Below are 21,202 nucleotides of genomic sequence, written 5' to 3'. Positions count from 1 at the left end.
CTGCCCTGCTCGAAACAACGCCCCTCGGTGTCTTATTTTTTTGAACAGCGAGGGTGTGATTGATGGGCATGTGCAGTGCATATGTTTGCCTGTGTTCACTCATCTCTTTCCGCCTTCTTCAGACTGGGTGTCCTCATGGCCGCGGCAGGCGATAAGGGATCAGATGAGGCCGCCCAGTCTGAAGCAGGTGTAAGGACATGTGTGAGCGTCAAACATATTTAATGAACAAGGCCACGAATCCCAGCCACGCAGTGTGATTTTTTGAAAACACACTGTGGGTCTGGGATTCATGTCCATCGCTAACCGTAACGGCCGACATTAAATGAGGTCAGAAGACAGGAAGCGCTCACAGCGCATGGCCAAGGGATCACAATAGCGCAGACTCCTGTACAGCAAATAACAACGCTCAGGAATCTGCGCACAGCAGCTAGGTGTAAATTTTGACACCTGTGCTGCATCTCCTTAACAAGACAAGTCACGCCTCCACTACTGTTTGACAGTATAATGGGCTAAATAGTGTACGTGTTTTATTCAGCGTGTGCAAGGAGCAAAATTAAATAGAGCAACCTTTGACTTGTGCATCATTAATGCTGTTCAAGGTGTGGCTCTTGTACCTTGCAACACCTGAGGGGGGGTTACAGGTAACCTTTGAAATTGGTTCAACTAGGCTTCGGCCTACACTCTGCTCCTCTACTCCTCCTGCTGACCCTGGGCTCAAACACCGCTAGTTTCTGCCCGCAACTGCTAGCTGCACAGAGAAAAACACCAGTCAATGTGTTCGTGGGGTTCAGCACCGCCAGCTGTTCCCCTGCTGTGTAGTTGGCATCGTGTCCAGCACAAGCCACGCTGGCACAACCGACCAAAAGCTGCCACCAGTGCAGGCTTCGGCCTACACTTTGCTCTTCTCCTCCTCCTGCTGACCCTGGGCTCAAACAACGCCAGTTTCTGCCCGAACATGCTAGCTGCACAGAGAAAAACACCAGCCAATGTGTTAGTGGGGTTCAGCACCGCCAGCTGTTCCCCTGCTGTGTAGTCGGCATCGTGTCCAGCACAAGCCACGCTGGCACAACTGACCAAAAGCTGCCACCAGTGCAGGCTTCGGCCTACACTTTGCTCCTCTCCTCCTCCTGCTGACCCTGGGCTCAAACAACGCCAGTTTCTGCCCGGACATGCTAGCTGCACAGAGAAAAACACCAGCCAATGTGTTAGTGGGGTTCAGCACCGCCAGCTGTTCCCCTGCTGTGTAGCTGGCAACGTGTCCTGCAAACGCCACGCAGGCACATGAACTGAAATTGAAGGGAGCCTGCCCCCCACCCCCCCAGGTGTTTCTATGTATAACAGCCACCTTGTACAGCAGTACTGCTGCATTTGTACAAGGTGGCTGACTTTTTCTCCTTGCACACGTGGAACTCAACAAGTACAAAATGTGTCTCATTACAGACCATTACAATGTCCCTGAGGTGTGACTTTCCTTTTTAATGACACGCAGCACCCCCATTGTTAGCGCTGCCCGTCTCCTGACATCATTGGTTGGCTGGCTGTGCCTGTGCGTCCCCCCTGCCCGACACAACGCCCCCCGTTGTCTCATCTATTTTGACTGCGAGGGTGTGATTGATGGGCACGAGCAGTGCATATGTTCCCCTGTCTTCACTCCCCTCCTTCCGCCTTCTTCTGACTGTGCGGCCTCATGGCCGCGGCATGCGATAAGGGATCAGCTGAGGCCGCCCAGTCTGAAGCAGGTGTAAGGACATGTGTGAGCGGCGAACATATTTACTGCACAAGGCCACGAATCCCAGCACCGCAGTGTGACTTTAGGAAAAGCCACTGTGGGTCTGGGATTTATGGCCATCGTTAACCGCACCGGCCAACATGAAATGAGGTCATGAGACGGCCTGCACTAACAGGGTATTGCCAAGGGATAACACAAGAGCGCAGTTTCCTGTACTGCAAATAACAACGGTAAGGAATCTGCGCCCAGCACCTAGGTGTAAATTTGTACACCTGTGCTGCGTCTCCTTAAAAAGACTAGTAGTCACGCCTCCACTACTGTTTGACAGTATAATGGGCTAAATAGTGTACGTGATTAATTCAGCGTGTGCAAGGAGCAAAATTAAATAGAGCAACCTTTGACTTGTGCATCATTAATGCTGTTCAAGGTGTGGCTCTTGTACCTTGCAACACCTGAGGGGGGGGTTAAAGGTAACCTTTGAAATTGGTTCAACTAGGCTTCGGCCTACACTCTGCTCCTCTACTCCTCCTGCTGACCCTGGGCTCAAACACCGCTAGTTTTTGCCCGGAACTGCTAGCTGCACAGAGAAAAACACCAGTCAATGTGTTCGTGGGGTTCAGCACTGCCAGCTGTTCCCCTGCTGTGTAGTTGGCATCGTGTCCAGCACAAGCCACGCTGGCACAACCGACCAAAAGCTGCCACCAGTGCAGGCTTCGGCCTACACTCTGCTCCTCTCCTCCTCCTGCTGACCCCGGGCTCAAACACCGCCAGTTTCTGCCCGGACATGCTAGCTGCACAGAGAAAAACACCAGCCAATGTGTTAGTGGGGTTCAGCACCGCCAGCTGTTCCCCTGCTGTGTAGTCGGCATCGTGTACAGCACAAGCCACGCTGGCACAACTGACCAAAAGCTGCCACCAGTCCAGGCTTCGGCCTACACTTTGCTCCTCTCCTCCTCCTGCTGACCCTGGGCTCAAACAACGCCAGTTTCTGCCCGGACATGCTAGCTGCACAGAGAAAAACACCAGCCAATGTGTTAGTGGGGTTCAGCACCGCCAGCTGTTCCCCTGCTGTGTAGTCGGCATCGTGTCCAGCACAAGCCACGCTGGCACAACTGACCAAAAGCTGCCACCAGTCCAGGCTTCGGCCTACACTTTGCTCCTCTCCTCCTCCTGCTGACCCTGGGCTCAAACAACGCCAGTTTCTGCCCGGACATGCTAGCTGCACAGAGAAAAACACCAGCCAATGTGTTAGTGGGGTTCAGCACCGCCAGCTGTTCCCCTGCTGTGTAGCTGGCAACGTGTCCTGCAAACGCCACGCAGGCACATGAACTGAAATTGAAGGGAGCCTGCCCCCCACCCCCAGGTGTTTCTATGTATAACAGCCACCTTGTACAGCAGTACTGCTGCATTTGTACAAGGTGGCTGACTTTTTCTCCTTGCCCACGTGGAACTCAAAACGTACAAAATGTGTCTCATTGAGACCATTCCACTGTCCCTGAGGTGTGACTTTCCTTTCTAATGATACGCAGCACCCCCCTTGGTAGCGCTTCCCGTCTTCTGACATCATTGGTTGGCTTGTTGCGCCTGTGCGTCCGCCCTGCCTGAAACAATGCTCCTCGTTGTCTTATTTTGACTGCGAGGGTGTGATTGATGGGCATGAGCAGTGCATATCTTCACCTGTCTTAACTCATCTCCTTCCGCCTTCTTCAGACTGTGCAGCCTCATGGCCGCGGCATGCGAGAAGGGATCAGCAGAGGCCGCCCAGTCTGAAGCAGGTGTAAGGACGTGTGTGAGCGGCCAAAATATATACTGCTCAAGGCCACGAATCACAGCACCGCAGTGTGACTTTATGAAAAGGCACTGTGGGTCTGGGATTTATGGCCATCGTTAACCGCACCGGCCAACATGAAATGAGGTCATAAGACGGGCAGCTCTAACAGGGCATTGCCAAGGGATAACACAAGAGCGCAGACTCCTGTACAGCAAATAACAACGCTCAGGAAGCTGCGCCAAGCACCAAGGCGTTATTTGGGACACCTGTGCTGCGTCTCCTTAAAAAGCCAAGTCACGCATCCACTACAGTTTGACTGTAGAATGGGCTAAATTGTGTACGTCTTTCATTCAGCGTGTGCAAGTAGACAAATTAATAGAGCAACCTTTCACTTGTGCAGCATTAATACTGCACAAGGTGTGTCTCTTGTACTTTGTAACACCTGAGGGGGGGTTAAAGGTTTCCTTTGAAATTGGTTCAAATAGGCTTCGGCCTACACTCTGCTCCTCTCCTCCTCCTCCTGCTTCAACACGGCCTCTAACATCGCTAGTTTTTGACCGCAAGTGCTAGCTGCACAGAGAAAAACACACGCCATTGTGTTAGTGGGGTTCAGCAACGCCAGCTGTTCCCCCACTGTGTAGCCGGCAAAGTGTCCTGCAAACGCAACGCAGACACAAAGCTGCCTCCAGTGCAGGCTTCGGCCTACACTCTGCTCCCCCTGCTTACCCTTAGCTCCAACACCGCTAGTTGGGGCTCTAGGAAGACAATCTTTAATAGGCAACGCATCTGGGTTCCAGCAACGCCAGCTGGTTCTCGGCAGTGTTTTTGACACAGGTACTCCCTCGTGCCAAGCCTGGTTTCAGCACCGTCAGCTGTTTCCGGGTTGTGTCAAGCTCACTGAGACGCCTATGCTTGCCCCGTCGTGGTGCGGTCAGGTTAGCCAACTCCAGGGTGCCTCCAGTTTAGGAGCTTCCTATGTGGGCTGCGTGAACTGGTAGTCAAGGCTGGTTCTGTAGTGCCAGTAGGCCCAGTTCCCCCTGTAGGACTGTTGGGGTTCGGTAACTGCGGCTGCCTCGCGGCCTAGCTGTTCTCTCCTCTCCTGTGGGCCTTGGGGTCCACCACCTGGTTCCAGCACCGTCAGCTGGTTCCGGGCCGAGCCTTTGGCTTAGGTGCCTCCTCCTGGGTATCCGAGTTCCGCCAACGTCAGGCGGTCCTTGGTAGTGCTTTTAAGCGCGGGCACCTACAGCTTAGTAACCGGGTTCCAGCACCGTCAGCTGGTCCTCGGTCGTGCCATTGGCTCTTGCACACTGGGGCAACGCATCTGGGTTCCAGCAACGCCAGCTGGTTCTCGGCAGTGTTTTTGACACAGGTACTCCCTCGTGCCAAGCCTGGTTTCAGCACCGTCAGCTGTTTCCGGGTTGTGTCAAGCTCACTGAGACGCCTATGCTTGCCCCGTCGTGGTGCGGTCGGGTTAGCCAACTCCAGGGTGCCTCCAGTTTAGGAGCTTCCTATGTGGGCTGCGTGAACTGGTAGTCAAGGCTGGTTCTGTAGTGCCAGTAGGCCCAGCTCCCCCTGTAGGACTGTTGGGGTTCGGTAACTGCGGCTGCCTCGCGGCCTAGCTGTTCTCTCCTCTCCTGTGGGCCTTGGGGTCCACCACCTGGTTCCAGCACCGTCAGCTGGTTCCGGGCCGAGCCTTTGGCTTAGGTGCCTCCTCCTGCGTATCCGAGTTCCGCCAACGTCAGGCGGTCCTTGGTAGTGCTTTTAAGCGCGGGCACCTACAGCTTAGTAACCGGGTTCCAGCACCGCCAGCTGGTCCTCGGTCGTGCCATTGGCTCTTGCACACTGGGGCAACGCATCTGGGTTCCAGCAACGCCAGCTGGTTCTCGGCAGTGTTTTTGACACAGGTACTCCCTCGTGCCAAGCCTGGTTTCAGCACCGTCAGCTGTTTCCGGGTTGTGTCAAGCTCACTGAGACGCCTATGCTTGCCCCGTCGTGGTGCGGTCGGGTTAGCCAACTCCAGGGTGCCTCCAGTTTAGGAGCTTCCTATGTGGGCTGCGTGAACTGGTAGTCAAGGCTGGTTCTGTAGTGCCAGTAGGCCCAGCTCCCCCTGTAGGACTGTTGGGGTTCGGTAACTGCGGCTGCCTCGCGGCCTAGCTGTTCTCTCCTCTCCTGTGGGCCTTCGGGTCCACCACCTGGTTCCAGCACCGTCAGCTGGTTCTCGGCAGTGTCTTTTGCTCTTGTACCTTCTGCTCCCCATCCTGGTTCCAGTACCGTCAGCTGGTTCCGGGCAGAGCCTTTGGCTTAGGTGCCTCCTTCTGGGTATCCAAGTTCCACCAACGTCAGGTGGTCCTTGGTAGTGCTTTCAGGCACGGGTACCTCCTGCTTAGTAACCGGGTTCCAGTAACGTCAGCTGGTCCTTGGTAGTTCCATTGGCTCTTGGACCTTCGGCTACCCATCCGGGTTCCAGTACCGTCAGCTGGTTCTCGGCAGTGTCTTTTGCTCTTGTACCTTCTGCTCCCCATCCTGGTTCCAGTAACGTCAGCTGGTTCCGGGCAGAGCCTTTGGCTTAGGTGCCTCCTTCTGGGTATCCGAGTTCCGCCAACGCCAGGCGGTCCTTGGTAGTGCTTTTTAGCACGGGTACCTCCTGCTTAGTAACCGGGTTCCAGTAACGTCAGCTGGTCCTCGGTAGTTCCATAGGCTCTTGAACCTTCGGGTAGCCATCCGAGTTCCAGTTCCATCAGCTGGTTCTTGGCATTTTCTCAGCCTTCTTGTACCTTCTGCTACATTTCCAAGTTTAAGACCCTAAAGTCGACGACCCGGAAGACCACACCGATGACGACGACCCGGAAGACCACCCCGATGACGACGACCCGGAAGACCACCCCGATGACGACGACCCAGAAGACCACCCCGATGACGACGACCCGGAAGACCACGCCGATGACGACGGCGGAGACGACGACGGCGGAGACGACGACGGCTGAGACGACGACGGCGGAGATGACGACACTGGAGACGACGACCCTGGAGACGACGACATGGAAGACCGAGAAGCAGAAGAACAAGAGGCTGCAGAACAAAGAGCAGAAGAACATTAAGCATAAGACTTAATATCAGAGCAAAAGATATTATCTAAATTATATGCAGAAGAAGACTAAGCAGTGTATGGGGGTGAGTCCGTTCCTCCTCGTGGTGCCCCTGGATAAAGCCTGATGCTGCAGGCCAAACTGAACGCGGACAAATGTAACTTTTGTGACTGGCAGAACGGAAGGTGTAATCTTCCAACTTTTATAGATAACAACTACGGGAATGCCTGTCACAAATGAGAATATGATGAAGAAGTAGAATAGGAAGAATAATAACAGTGGAATAAAAAGAATATGTAGAATAGGAAGAATAATAATAGTTGAATAAAATGAATATGAAGAATGTAATAAAAAAAAAAAAATAGGTAGAAGATGAAGAAGAAGATGAATAAGGTGAAGAAGAAGTTGATGTCAAAGATGCTGATGATGATGAAGATGAATGTGTGGGAAAAGTAAAAAAAAAAAAGAAAAAAAAGAAGGGGAAGGGCGTGGAATAGTGAAACATCAATATCTGACAAAATAAAAAAAAATTTACATACTCAATATCTTTTTCACTCCGAACGTCTTTAAAAAAAACAAAACATGCTATTCTATTTGATTGGGCTAAACCTCATTGCCTTTAATGTCTCCGCCACCTCCCACAATACATCCTACCTTATTCTTAGTTGTTTTCCTTGATGTAGAATGAACCTACAAGGAAAGAAAGGGTTTATTTTAATTCCGATATTTTGGTCCCATTGACTTGCATTGGGATCGGGTATCGGTATCGGCGATATCCGATATTTTTTGAATATCGGCCGATCCCAACCGATACCGATACTTTCCGATATCGGAAGGTATCGCTCAACACTAACAGGGACACATAACTCCTTTGACAACTCATGTCCTTCTCCCCTCCTGTTATGTGATAGTGGATGTTGTGGTGCACCCGTTCCCTATTATTCGAATATCTCAGTATTAAAACGGTTTTTCTGTTATATTTTGTTCATTTTTAATATTTTAAATAAACTGACAATTTTAAGGATTAGCCGAGATAATGTACTTCTTTTTTCTTGTGATTTTCTTGTGTTTTTTCTATGAGTATGGTGTCCGGACCTGAGCTTTTGTTTCTAGCTCCAGTTGCACGTTGGCTTTGAAAGGGGCTGTTTAATTATTTTGTTTCAAATTGAAAAATCATTTATAAAATTTACAACAATTTTGTGTTCTTTACAATAAATTTTTTTTTCAAAAAATATTCTCTTGTTTTTAGACAATGGGGACAAGGCCTCTGTGTCGGACGCTGTCCTGGGTATATGGGCTATCGATTAGTGTTTTGGGGGTTGATGTGTTAACTATTCTATATCTCATACTGCAGTTAATTTATGAAAACACCCCCCATTTTTTTGACATACAAAGAAACAAAAGAAATTAAGCCAAAAAATTTTTTTATTTAAATTACAACCAAATTTTTTTTTTTTTTGGGTAACATGAAAAAAAAAAATTTTTAAACACAATTTTGTGTTGATTGTTGTCGTTTCACATTCTTCGGGATCTTTTCACAACAGTTAGCAGCGATGTCGGCAACTTTTTGGGGAGGGTCAGTGTAGATGCATCCTTCTCTGCTGGTCAGGCTGCTCAACACCAGCACAGGAGTATTGCCAGTGCACGGCACCTTCAGGACTCAAAGTAGTCAGTGAAGGATTCTCTCACACGCACACCAGAGTTGGACGGCCTGCCCAGACCCCCGTTGACCACTGGATTAAATACTGGCTGCTGGTACTCCACATCTACGTCAGTGTTGTACTCACAAGCATAGTTGTGGAGTACACAGCAAGCCTTTATCACAGCATCAACGGTGTCTGTGTCCAACTGAATGGCAGTGTGAAAGATCCTCCACTGACTGGTCATGATCCCAAAGGTGCATTCCACATATCTGCGTGCACGACTCAGCCGATAATTAAAAATCCTCCGTCGGGCATCCAGTCCCCTTCGTGGGTATGGGCGCAGTAGGGTTGTCGTTAAGGGAAACGCCTCATCCGATACCATCACAAAGGGCACTGGATGTGTGGAACCCGGCAAAGGTCTTGGGGCTGGGAGCGTGCCGCCATCTCGAAGAATTTGCATCCCAATCTGTGACGTTCGCAACACCCGAGAATCCCCAGTACTACCATAGGCACCAACATCAATGGCAACAAATTTGTAATGGGCATCAGCCACCGCCATCAGGACCACTGAAAAATACTTCTTATAATTGAAGAAGCGTGATCCTGATCGTGGGGGCTGCTGAACCCTAACATGTTTACCATCGACTGCACCTATGCAGTTTGGGAAACTGGCCACAGACTGAAAGCCTGCTGCAACCTGCAGCCAAGTCTCCTCGGTTGGGGAAGGCACAACTATAGGCTGCAACTTCTGCCAGATGACAGTACATGTACACCTCACAATGTTAGAGATGGTAGATTTACCAACTCTAAATTGGAGGTGCAGGGATGTATAGCTCTCTCCTGTGGCCAAAAATCTGCAAAGAAACAAAAAAGAAAATTAGAAGTGTCACACAAAAATGTAATTAAAACATGTCACAAGTTAAGGCCGCTATAATATGCGTCCAGCACCATTCATGTGTTATGTTAAGCATTCAATAATGATGGCATTAACACCCAGCACAACACAAAGGGTGTAAAAAACCTTAATAAAAAGCCTGATGGGACTTGTGCACACACGCATGCGAGATATGACCGAGTGTTGCATGGTTATCCCCGGACCTGCTGCATGCACTCCGTTGTGGAGCGTGCGGCTCCATGTATTGGTATCTGGGTGCACACTCCGCTCCAGAGTGCAGGCAGCAGGGCCGGGGATTACCATGCAACACTCGCCCGTATCTCACGTGTGTGTGTGTGTATGTGTGCCCCCCGTCCAACAAGAGGAGTGGGTGGGTTTAATCACACATACTGGACACAGAGACGTGTAAAGTAGAGACCTAACGACATTCCCACAAAAAAATTGTTACTTACCGCAAGGTGATGAGCAGCCTTTCCTCTGCAGAGATGGACTTCCTCATCACTGTGTCTTGCAGTGTCAAATGGGGTGCCAGGATGGTGAGCAGTCTGTCGAATGCCAGAATCGATAGCCGACAAAAAGATATAAATTTGTCCGGATATCTGAAAATTGAAAAAGAAACACAAAAAAGGGTTACTTCACAAGTATTGTTAGCAAAAAAAGGTAAATTTGTCGTTCAATATATTTCTACTTACCTCCTCAAATCATTGTAAAGGACATAAAAGTGCCCCTTCTCTGTTCGCTCTGCTACAAGAGGGTGCACCCACATTCTTTTCTGTGCACGCCTTCTCTGCCGCCGCTGCCTCTAAAATTAAAAAAAATATATATATATTTTGTAAAACACAACGATGAGAAAAAAATATCAAACATGCCTGGAAAGCAATGCGGAATATGTAAGGGTACGTGTCCACCTTCAGGATGGCCGTCGTTATCGTTGGAGCGCCAAAGCCGCTATGTGCAAAGCCCCACCCCCTTCTGGGACGCAATGATGCCAGATGTGTTCATTGTACAAATCCGGCATCATCGCACCCCACGCATAGGGCCCTGTTTTATTCCTTGCGGAGCCGCAGCTTCTCAGCAAGGAACACAGACATGCTGTGATCATAAAAGACGCGCAGCATGTCCGGAGTCGCAGGGCTGACGGATGACACACAGTGGACACGTGATTTCATGAAATCCCCTCCACTATGCTGTTACATCTGGACGCTGCATATTTGGCGCTGCGGCCCCACGCAGCGCCAAACACACAGCGTTTCCAGAACGTGGACACGTACCCATAACCCAATATATAAAACAAACAGACATCTGCTTACCTGACGTGTATGACGATTCAGGATTAGAAGAATCAACCCCAGGATAGCAATCCGGTGTGGCGTGCGGAGCTGGATCCGCGGGCTGTGATCTGGCCTACGCTCAGCACTCTGCGCTGCCATTAAAAACACTCCCCACTCATTTTGGTGTGTTAAGTTCCAAAATGGAGGATGGAAGAAGAAAAGGGTTGGACAAGGAAATTACATCATTTTTTTTTTCCCCACTGCAGTAAGCTTTATTTGTGTCAAACACAGACAATCTGCAGAGAAAACTGCATAAAAAAACGCACTAAAAACCGCATCAAAAAACGCACCTGCGTTTTCTGCCAAGAGCTGCGGTTTTTAGTGCAGAAAAAACAGCAGGGAAATCAGGAACGTGTGAACATGGCCTTTACTTGCTGTGCCTTTATTTACCATATAACTATAGGATTAGTAATGGATAGGTGTCTTATAGACGCCTCTCCATTACTAATCCGTAGGCTTGACGTCACCAGACAAAACAAAGGTGAAATCAACCCCACAAATATGAACCCCACTCGCCATCGCTACAGGGCAAGTGGGAAAAGCCAAAGTGCCAGAATTGGTGCATCTAAGGCTGGGTTCCCATTGCGTTATGGGATCGCGTTTAACAGACAGCGTTGCACGGCGAAATTAACGCCGTGCAACGCGTCCGTTAGCGCGCCCATTCAAGGCAATGGGAACGCGCAGCACTAGCGCGTGCCATGTTCGGCATGCGCTAGCGACGCGCCGGTGTTTCCTGGCGCGCCGCGGACGCTGCTCGCAGCGTCCGAGGCGCGCCCGCGGTCCGTTCCCCGCTCTCGCAGATCGGGGATCTGCGAGAGCGGGGACGTTACCGCGACCCCAGGACGCGGCCCCATAAAAACATTGCGTTAGCGCAACCCGCTAGCGCTAGCGCTAAACGGGTTGCACTAACGCAATGGGAACCCAGCCTAATACAGTAGTGTTCAAAATAATAGCAGTGTGTCAATCACAAAATTGTTATACTAGTTTTTATTTCCATGCATTGGGAACATTACACACTTTTTTCTAATTCAAAACATGAGTAAAAATGTATATTTTTTTAACTACTTTACAGAAAACAAACAAACACATCGGGCTGTTCTAAAAAATGGCAGTGTCTGCAATTGTCTTTACAAACTCACAATATGTACTTTTTTTGTGGATTTAGCATTTCTGTGAATCACCAATCTAATATTTGGTTGTATATCCACAGTTTTATAGAACTGCTCCACATCTATGTTGCGTAGAGTCAACCAACTTCTGGCACCTGTCAACTGTTATTCCAGCCCAGGATGATTGGTCTACATCCCACAGTTTTTTTTGCATTTGTCGGCTTTACCTAAGAAACTGCATTTTTAATGTGACCCCAAAAGTGTTCAGATTAACCCCTTCATGACCCAGCCTATTTTGACCTTAAAGACCTTGCCGTTTTTTGCAATTCTGACCAGTGTCCCTTTATGAGGTAATAACTCAGGAACGCTTCAATGGATCCTAGCGGTTCTGAGATTGTTTTTTCGTGACATATTGGGCTTCATGTTAGTGGTAAATTTAGGTCAATAAATTCTGTGTTTATTTGTGATAAAAACGGAAATTTGGCGAAAATTTTGAAAATTTTGAATTTTTATTCTGTTAAACCAGAGAGGTATGTTTCACAAAATAGTTAATAAATAACATTTCCCACACGTCTACTTTACATCAGCACAATTTTGGAAACAAATTTTTTTTTTGCTAGGAAGTTATAAGGGTTAAAATTTGACCAGCGATTTCTCATTTTTACAACGAAATTTACAAAACCATTTTTTTTAGGGACCACCTCACATTTGAAGTCAGTTTGAGGGGTCTATATGGCTGAAAATACCCAAAAGTGACACCATTCTAAAAACTGCACCCCTCAAGGTACTCAAAACCACATTCAAGAAGTTTATTAACCCTTCAGGTGCTTCACAGCAGCAGAAGCAACATGGAAGGAAAAAATGAACATTTAACTTTTTAGTCATAAAAATGATTTTTCAGCAACAATTTTTGTATTTTCCCAATGGTAAAAGGAGAAACTGAACCACGAAAATTGTTGTCCAATTTGTCCTGAGTACGCTGATACCTCATATGTGGGGGTAAACCACTGTTTGGGCGCACGGCAGGGCTTGGAAGGGAAGGAGCGCCATTTTACTTTTTGAATGAAAAATTGGCTGCACTCTTTAGCGGACACCATGTCAAGTTTGGAGAGCCCCCGTGTGCCTAAAAATTGGAGCTCCCCCACAAGTGACCCCATTTTGGAAACTAGACGCCCCAAGGAACTAATCTAGATGCATAGTGAGCCCTTTAAACCCCCAGATGCTTCACAAATTGATCCGTAAAAATGAAAAAGTACTATTTTTTCACAAAAAAAATTATTTTAGCCTCAATTTTTTCATTTTCACATGGACAACAGGATAAAATGGATCCTAAAATTTGTTGAGCAATTTCTCCCGAGTACGCCGATACCTCACATGTGGGGGTAAACCACTGTTTGGGCACACGGCAGGGCTCAGAAGGGAAGGCGCGCCTTTTGACTTTTTGAATGGAAAATTAGCTCCATTTGTTAGCGGACACCATGTCGCATTTGGAGAGCCCCTGTGTGCCTATGCAATGGAGCTCCCCCACAAGTGACCCCATTTTGGAAACTAGACCCCCCAAGGAACTTATCTAGATGCATACTGAGCACTTTAAACCCCCAGGTGCTTCACAGAAGTTTATAATGCAGGGCCATGAAAATAAAAAATAATTTTTCTTTTCTCAAAAATGATTTTTTAGCCTGGAATTTCCTATTTTGCCAATGGTAATAGGAGAAATTGGACCACAAATGTTGTTGTACAGTTTGTCCTGAGTACGCTGATACCCCATATGTGGGGGTAAACCACTGTTTGGGCGCACGGCAGGGCTCAGAAGGGAAGGCACGCCATTTGGCTTTTTAAATGGAAAATTAGCTCCAATCATTAGCGGACACCATGTCGCGTTTGGAGAGCCCCTGTGTGCCTAAACATTAGAGATCCCCCACAAATGACCCCATTTTGGAAACTAGACCCCCAAAGGAACTAATCTAGATGTGTGGTGAGCACTTTGAACCCTCAAGTGCTTCACAGAAGTTTATAATGCAGAGCCATGAAAATAAAAAATAAAAAATTCTTTTCTCAAAAATGATTTTTTAGCCCGCAATTTTTATTTTCCCAAGGGTAACAGGAGAAATTTGACCCCAAAAGTTGTTGTCCAGTTTCTCCTGAGTACGCTGATACCCAATATGTGGGGGTAAACCACTGTTTAGGCACATGCTGGGGCTCGGAAGTGAAGTAGTGACGTTTTGAAATGCAGACTTTGATGGAATGCTCTGCGGGCGTCACGTTGCGTTTGCAGAGCCCCTGATGTGGCTAAACAGTAGAAACCCACCACAAGTGACCCCATTTTGGAAACTAGACCCCGAAAGGAACTTATCTAGATGTGAGGTGAGCACTTTGAACCCCCAAGTGCTTCACAGAAGTTCATAACACAGAGCAGTGAAAATAATAAATACGTTTTCTTTCCTCAAAAATAATTTTTTAGCCCAGAATTTTTTATTTTCCCAAGGGTTACAGGAGAAATTGGACCACAAATGTTGTTGTCCAGTTTCTCCTGAGTACGCTGATACCCCATGTGTGGGGGTAAACCACTGTTTGGGCACACGTGGGGGCTCAGAAGGGAAGTAGTGACTTTTGAAATGCAGACTTTGATGGAATGGTCTGCGGGCGTCACGTTGCGTTTGCAGAGCCCCTGGTGTGCCTAAACAGTAGAAACCCCACACAAGTGACCCCATTTTGGAAACTAGACCCCCAAAGGAACTTATCTAGATATGTGGTGAGCACTTTCAACCCCCAAGTGCTTTACAGAAGTTTATAACACAGAGCCGTGAAAATAATAAATACGTTTTCTTTCCTCAAAAATAATTTTTTAGCCCAGAATTTTTTATTTTACCAAGGGTTACAGGAGAAATTGGACCCCAAAAGTTGTTGTCCAGTTTCTCCTGAGTACGCTGATACCCCATGTGTGGGGGTAAACCACTGTTTGGGCACACGTGGGGGCTCAGAAGGGAAGTAGTGACTTTTGAAATGCAGACTTTGATGGAATGGTCTGCGGACGTCATGTTGCGTTTGCAGAGCCCCTGGTGTGCCTAAACAGTAGAAACCCCCCACAAGTGACCCCATTTTGGAAACTAGACCCCCCAAGGAACTTATCTAGATATGTGGTGAGCACTTTGAACCCCCAAGTGCTTCACAGACGTTTACAACGAAGAGCCGTGAAAATAAAAAATCATTTTTCTTTCCTCAAAAATGATGTTTTAGCAAGCAATTTTTTATTTTCTCAAGGGTAACAGGAGAAATTGGACCCCAGTAATTGTTGCGCAGTTTGTCCTGAGTATGCTGGTACCCCATATGTGGGGGTAAACCACTGTTTGGGCACACGTCGGGGCTCGGAAGTGAGGGAGCACCATTTGACTTTTTGAATACAAGATTGGCTGGAATCAATGGTGGCGCCATGTTGCGTTTGGAGACCCCATGATGTGCCTAAACAGTGGAAACCCCTCAATTCTAACTCCAACACTAACCCCAACACACCCCTAACTCTAATCCCAACTGTAGCCATAACCCTAATCACAACCCTAACCCCAACACACCCGTAACCCCAACACACCCCTAACCACAACCCTAATTCCAACCCAACCCTAGCCCTAAGGCTATGTGCCCACGTTGCGGATTCGTATGAGATTTTTCAGCACCATTTTTGAAAAATCCACGGGTAAAAGGCACTGCGTTTTACCTGCGGATTTACCACGGATTTCCAGTGTTTTTTGTCCGGATTTCCCCTGCGGATTCCTATTGAGGAACAGGTGTAAAACGCTGCGGAATCCGCACAAAGAATTGACATGCTGCGGAAAATACAACGCAGCGTTTCTGCGCGTTATTTTCCGCACCATGGGCACAGCGGATTTGGCTTTCCATATGTTTACATGGTACTGTAAACCTGATGGAACACTGCTGCGGATCCGCAGCGGCCAATCCGCACCGTGTGCACATAGCCTAATTCTAAAGGTATGTGCACACGCTGCGGAAAACGCTGCGGATCCGCAGCAGTTGCCCATGAGTTTACAGTTCAATGCAAACCTATGGGAAACAAAAATCGCTGTACACATGCTGCAGAAAAACTGCACGGAAACGCAGCGGTTTACATTCCGCAGCATGTCACTTCTTTCTGCGGATTCCGCAGCGGTTTTACAACTGCTCAAATAGAAAATCGCTGTTGTAAAACCGCATTGAAATGCGCAGAAAAAACGCGGTAAATCCGCCATAAATCCGCAGCGGTTTAGCACTGCGGATTTATCAAATCCGCAGCGGAAAAATCCGCAGAGGACCAGAATACGTGTGCACATACCGAAACCCTAACCCTAACCCTACCCCTAACCCTACCCCTAACCCTACCCCCAACCCTACCCCTAACCCTAACCCTACCCCTAGTTCTTACCCCAACCTTAGTGGGAAAAAAAAATTATTTTTTTTATTGTCCCTACCTATGGGGGTTACAAAGGGGGGGGGTCATTTACTTTTTTTTATTTTGATCACTGAGATAGATTATATCTCAGTGATCAAAATTCACTCTGGAACGAATCTGCCGGCCGGCAGATTCGGCGGGCGCACTGCACATGCGCCCGCCATTTTGGAAGATGGCGGCGCCCAGGAAAGAAGACGGACCGTCCCCGGGAGGCCAGGTAAGTATAAGGGGAGGGGAGATCAGGGCACGGGGGGGGGGGGGGGGGGCTTTGAAGCACGGGGGAGTGGATCGGAACACGGGGGGGTGGATTGGAGCACGGAGTGGGGGATCGCTGTGCGGGCGGGTGGATCGGAGCACGGGGTGGGAATCGCTGTGCGGGGGGGGGGATCGCTGTGCGGGGGGTGGGATCGGAGTGCGGGGGGGTTTGATTGGAGCACGGGGGGAGCGGGCAGGAGGACGGGGGAGCGGAGTACAGGACCGAGGGGAGCAGACCACAGATCGGGGGGCTGGGGGGGCGATCGGAGAGGTGGGGTGGGTGCACATTAGTGTGTCCAGCCATGGCCGATGATATTGCAGCATCGGCCATGGCTGGATTGTAATATTTCACCATTTTTTTTAGGTGAAATATTACAAATCGCTTTGATTGGCTGTTGAAAGTGAAACTGCCAATCAGAGCGATCGTAGCCACGAGGGGGTGAAGCCACCCCCCATGGGCTAAACTACCACTCCCCCTGTCCCTGCAGATCGGGTGAAATTGGAGTTAACCCTTTACCCGATCTGCAGGGACGCGATCTTTCCATGACGCATATGCTGCGTCATGGGTCGGAATGGCACCGACTTTCATGACGCAGCGTATGCGTCAAAGGTCGGGAAGGGGTTAAGGTCCGGGGATTGGGCTGGCTACTCCATAACCTCAGTTTTCTTGGACTGGAACTAAGATTTTGTTCGTTTACTGGTGTGTTTAGGGTCGTCTTGTTGAAACACCCATTTCGAGGGCACATCCTCTTCATGATCCCTAGAATGCAGTAAATAGGTCCGGCACCACAGTAAGAGAAACACGCCCATATCATGATGCTCGCACCACCATGCTTCACTGTCTTCAGAATGTACTGTGGCTTGAATGCAGAGTTCGGAGGTCATCTGACAAACTGTCTGCGGCCTTTGGACTAAAAAATAAAAATGTTACTTCCATCAGTCCACAAAATGTTTTTCCGTTTCTCTTTAGGCCAGTTAATGTGTTCTTTGGCAAATTGTATTTTTAGTACGTCTTTTTTTTTTTTATCAGTGGGATTTTGTGGGGACATCTTTCTAAGAGATTAGCTTCACAAAGGTGTCTTGTAACTGTCACAGTACTCACAGGTAACTTGAGACTGTCTTTGATCATCCTGGAGCTGATTATTGGCTGAGCGTTTGCCATTCTGGCTATTGTTCCATCCATTTGAATGGTAGTCTTCCGCTTTCTTCCACGTCTCTCTGGTTTGGTTTTCCATTTTAAAGCATTGGAGATCATTTTAGTGGAACAGCCGGTCATTGTCTGCACTTTTTTATAAGGTTTACACTCTCAATCAACATTTTAATCAAAGTATTCTGTTCTTCTGAGCAATGTCTCAAACGTCCCACATTTCTCAGTCTTTCAAGGAGAAATGCATGTAGAACATGTCCTGGTTTCACCCATAAATAAGGGCCACCTGATTCACACCTGTTTCTTCATAGAATGATTGACCTCACTAATTGAACTCAACACTGCTAATATTATGAACACACTTTTTTCAATTAATTATTCTAATACACAAACTTAAAAACAATGCAGATCATGAATGCTGAATCCATTGGTTTTCTTAGAATCTACTGCACCAACTGGTAAATTGATTGACATGTGGTAATATCATTTATACCAAAAACAGTGATTAATCTGGATAGTCATATTGGACTGCTATTATTTTGAACACTACTGTAGATGTGACTTTTCTGGGCAGCTGTGTGCTGCTATGTTTAGACTGGAGAGGTCAATATTCATGACCCCCTACCAGCCTAAGATTTTCCGTCCCCAGCTGTTTGCTTTGGTTGTCAAAAATGGGGGGACTCCATGCCGTTTTTTATTATTTATTTAAATAATTTAAAAAAAAATGCATGGGGACCCTTTTATTCTTAATAGCCTTGCTAATACTGTATATCGACCTTGCTAAACACCAAAATATCTGTCTGCTATTTCATCTATTTCTGCTCGATTTTATGAACTTAACATGGACAAAACAGAATTCACCAGGTTTCCCCATCTCACTCAATACCCGAACACACCTATCCGTCAAGGTCAATGGCTGCTCACTCTCCCAGTCCTGCAAGCTTGATGCCTCGGGGTAACCATTGATTCTGCTCTATCCTTCAAACCACATATCCTATACCTTTCCACCTCCAACTCAAAAATATTTCCTGGACACATACATTCCTTAACCAAGAATCTGCAAAAATACTAGTACTTGCCCTCATCATCTCCCCCTTCGACTATTGAAACCTCCTGCTCTGTGGCCTCCCTTCTAATACTCTAGCACCCCTCCAATTTATCCTAAACTCTGCTACTCTACCTGTCCCCTCACTATTCCCATCTTGCCACAATCACAAGATTTCTCCCGGGCACCCACCACTCTTGAATTCTCTACCCCAACATATCAGACTATCGCCTACCATGGAAACCTTCAATAGGAACCTGAAGACCTACCTCTTAAAACAAGTCTACAACCATCAGAAACCCTTGTTCCACTATACCAGTTCTCCCCAACAGGTCATGTATTCAGGATTTCCTTAGTATTACAGAGGTGAAGGAATTCTTGCCTTTCCGGGTAATGCAATGATCACCTGAGCAATACCAAGGAAATCCTGAAAACATGACCTGTTGGTGGCTCTGGAGGACCGGAGTTGGGGAACACTGCACTATACCGTTGCATGGCCAGCTCTACCCTCACCTACTGTACCCTCACCCATCCCTTGTAAACTGAGTCCTCATGGGCAAGGTCCTCTCTCCTCCTGTACCAGTCGGTAATTTGTATTGTTTATGATTATTGTACCTGTTTTTATTATGTATACCCCTTTTCACATGTAAAGAGCATGGAATAAATGGCGCTATAATCATAAATATCATTTATTAACTAAAGTGAGGCAATACCACTTATAACTAGTACCAAATAGGTAGGCTATTGCAACCGGGCAAAACTCGATGCACCACCAAAAACATTTCTGCAACTTTGTCTTGTTAAATCTTAGAGCTGCAATATATTTGTAAAAAAAAAAGAAGTCAAATCGCAGACAGGTCACATGCTACTTGCATTGAAGTCTCGGGGGTAATGGTTGCATGCATTAATCGGACCATGGTAGTCGCAGACGATGAGACCCATTGATAATCATTAGGAGGGAGGTCCCAAAAAAACATTGCAATCTTCATGAATTGGAACCAGTGTCAATTGGCAATATAAGATGAAGATGTGGTTGATATCTGTTGCTCATACAATACTTGACACAGTGGCAATGTTTGCAATATTCTACCGAATAGTAAGACATATCGTACTTTAAAATATTCACAGATATCTAAAGTAAAATCACGTTTCTCATCTGAAAGAAAAAACCTTTTCAAATAGTAGATTTAGGAAAAAAATAGATAAAAAAAGAGAAATGCCAGACTCCCCAACATTAATCTGCATGAAGTGCTGGCAGCGACTGACAAGGACAAGCATGCTGGTGCTATATATGTAATGAAAAACAGCCCTTCAATAACATGAAGACAGATGTTTCATAGTGGAGATAAATTGGCAATTAAAAGGAAAGAGATGCAAAGTGTTGCTGTCAATATTTTATTATGTGTTGGCAAAGTGAAAAGCGGGACACTCGCAGCAATAATAAGGTCAGAACCATCACATGTAAGAATCTGCAATAAGCCCAACAGATTGTTCTGCTCTCATCCTGATGGCTGAAACATATTTTATACAGGTTTTTTTTACGTTGTTCAGCCATTCAGCTTGTGCTATAATGATCTTAATAGCTACATGCTGCACACACTGAGATCACTTAGCAGATTTCGGCCTGTACATTTATATCCTGGCTACCAATTCAAGGCACTGGGGTTATTTAAGGATGTCTTGGGTCTATTCATCAATGCCTGACATACAGCCACTGAAATTCTCTTTTCCAATTATATTCTTTCTAGATGGTCATAGTATTACGTGCCGTAATTATAAACCAAATATTGTGAAGACGTCATTTTGTAAACTTCATAGTGTACATAGCTCCAAAATTCTGTTGTAATTCATTTTATGCAATGTTGCTTTTCTAATAAGGGGATCCTCATAGACAACCCTTATATTAAACTGTCTATCCAATCAGCTATTTGACAGAGGTGAGTCTAAGGATGCAATCACACAGCTGTATTACTCGAGTGAGGATCATATCGCAATCCTCGGACTGGCCATCGGGTCACCAAATGTATTTTCAAGAAGCCTTTTTTTTGTGGCGGTCTGTGTAGGAGGGATCCCTGTTCTCCCAAAGCTCGGATCTCTCCTGGATAAGTACAATTAGCATGTCCACGTGGATTCATAGACAAAGTTGTGATGCTCAATAGTTCATGCAAAACTAGTTCACAGTAGCTCAACTTACTGCGAGAAGTTCCTGGGTCAATCTGAAATGGATTCATAAACTAACGCTGCAGAGGGTACCGAAAGTATTCATACCCCTTTAAATTTTTCACTCTTTTTCATTGCAGTCATTTGATAAATTCAAAAACGTTCATTATTTTCTCATTACTATACACTCTGTACCCCAAACCAGAAATGTAGTAATTTTTGCAAATTTATTAAGAAAAACAAATATCACATGGTCATAAGTATTCAGACCCTTTTCTCAGTATTGAGTAGAAGCACCCTTTCAAGCTAGTACAGCCATGAGTCTTCTTGGGACTGATGCAACAAGTTTTTCACACCTGGATTCGGGGATCCTCTGCCATTCTTCCTTGCAGATCCTCTCCAGTTCCGTCAGGTTGGATGGTGAACGTTGGTGGACAGCCATTTTCAGGTCTCTCCAGAGATGCTCAATTGGGTTTAGGTCAGGGCTCTGGCTGGGCCAGTCAAGAATGATCAGAGTTGATCTGAAGCCACTCCTTTGTTATTTTAGCTGTGAGTTTACGGTCATTGTCTTGTTGGAAGGTGAACCTTCA

The sequence above is a fragment of the Ranitomeya imitator genome, chromosome 6 (assembly GCF_032444005.1).
Source record: "Ranitomeya imitator isolate aRanImi1 chromosome 6, aRanImi1.pri, whole genome shotgun sequence".
In the NCBI taxonomy this organism is placed as follows: Eukaryota; Metazoa; Chordata; class Amphibia; order Anura; family Dendrobatidae; genus Ranitomeya; species Ranitomeya imitator.
Note: the sequence above shows the minus strand (reverse complement) of the source record.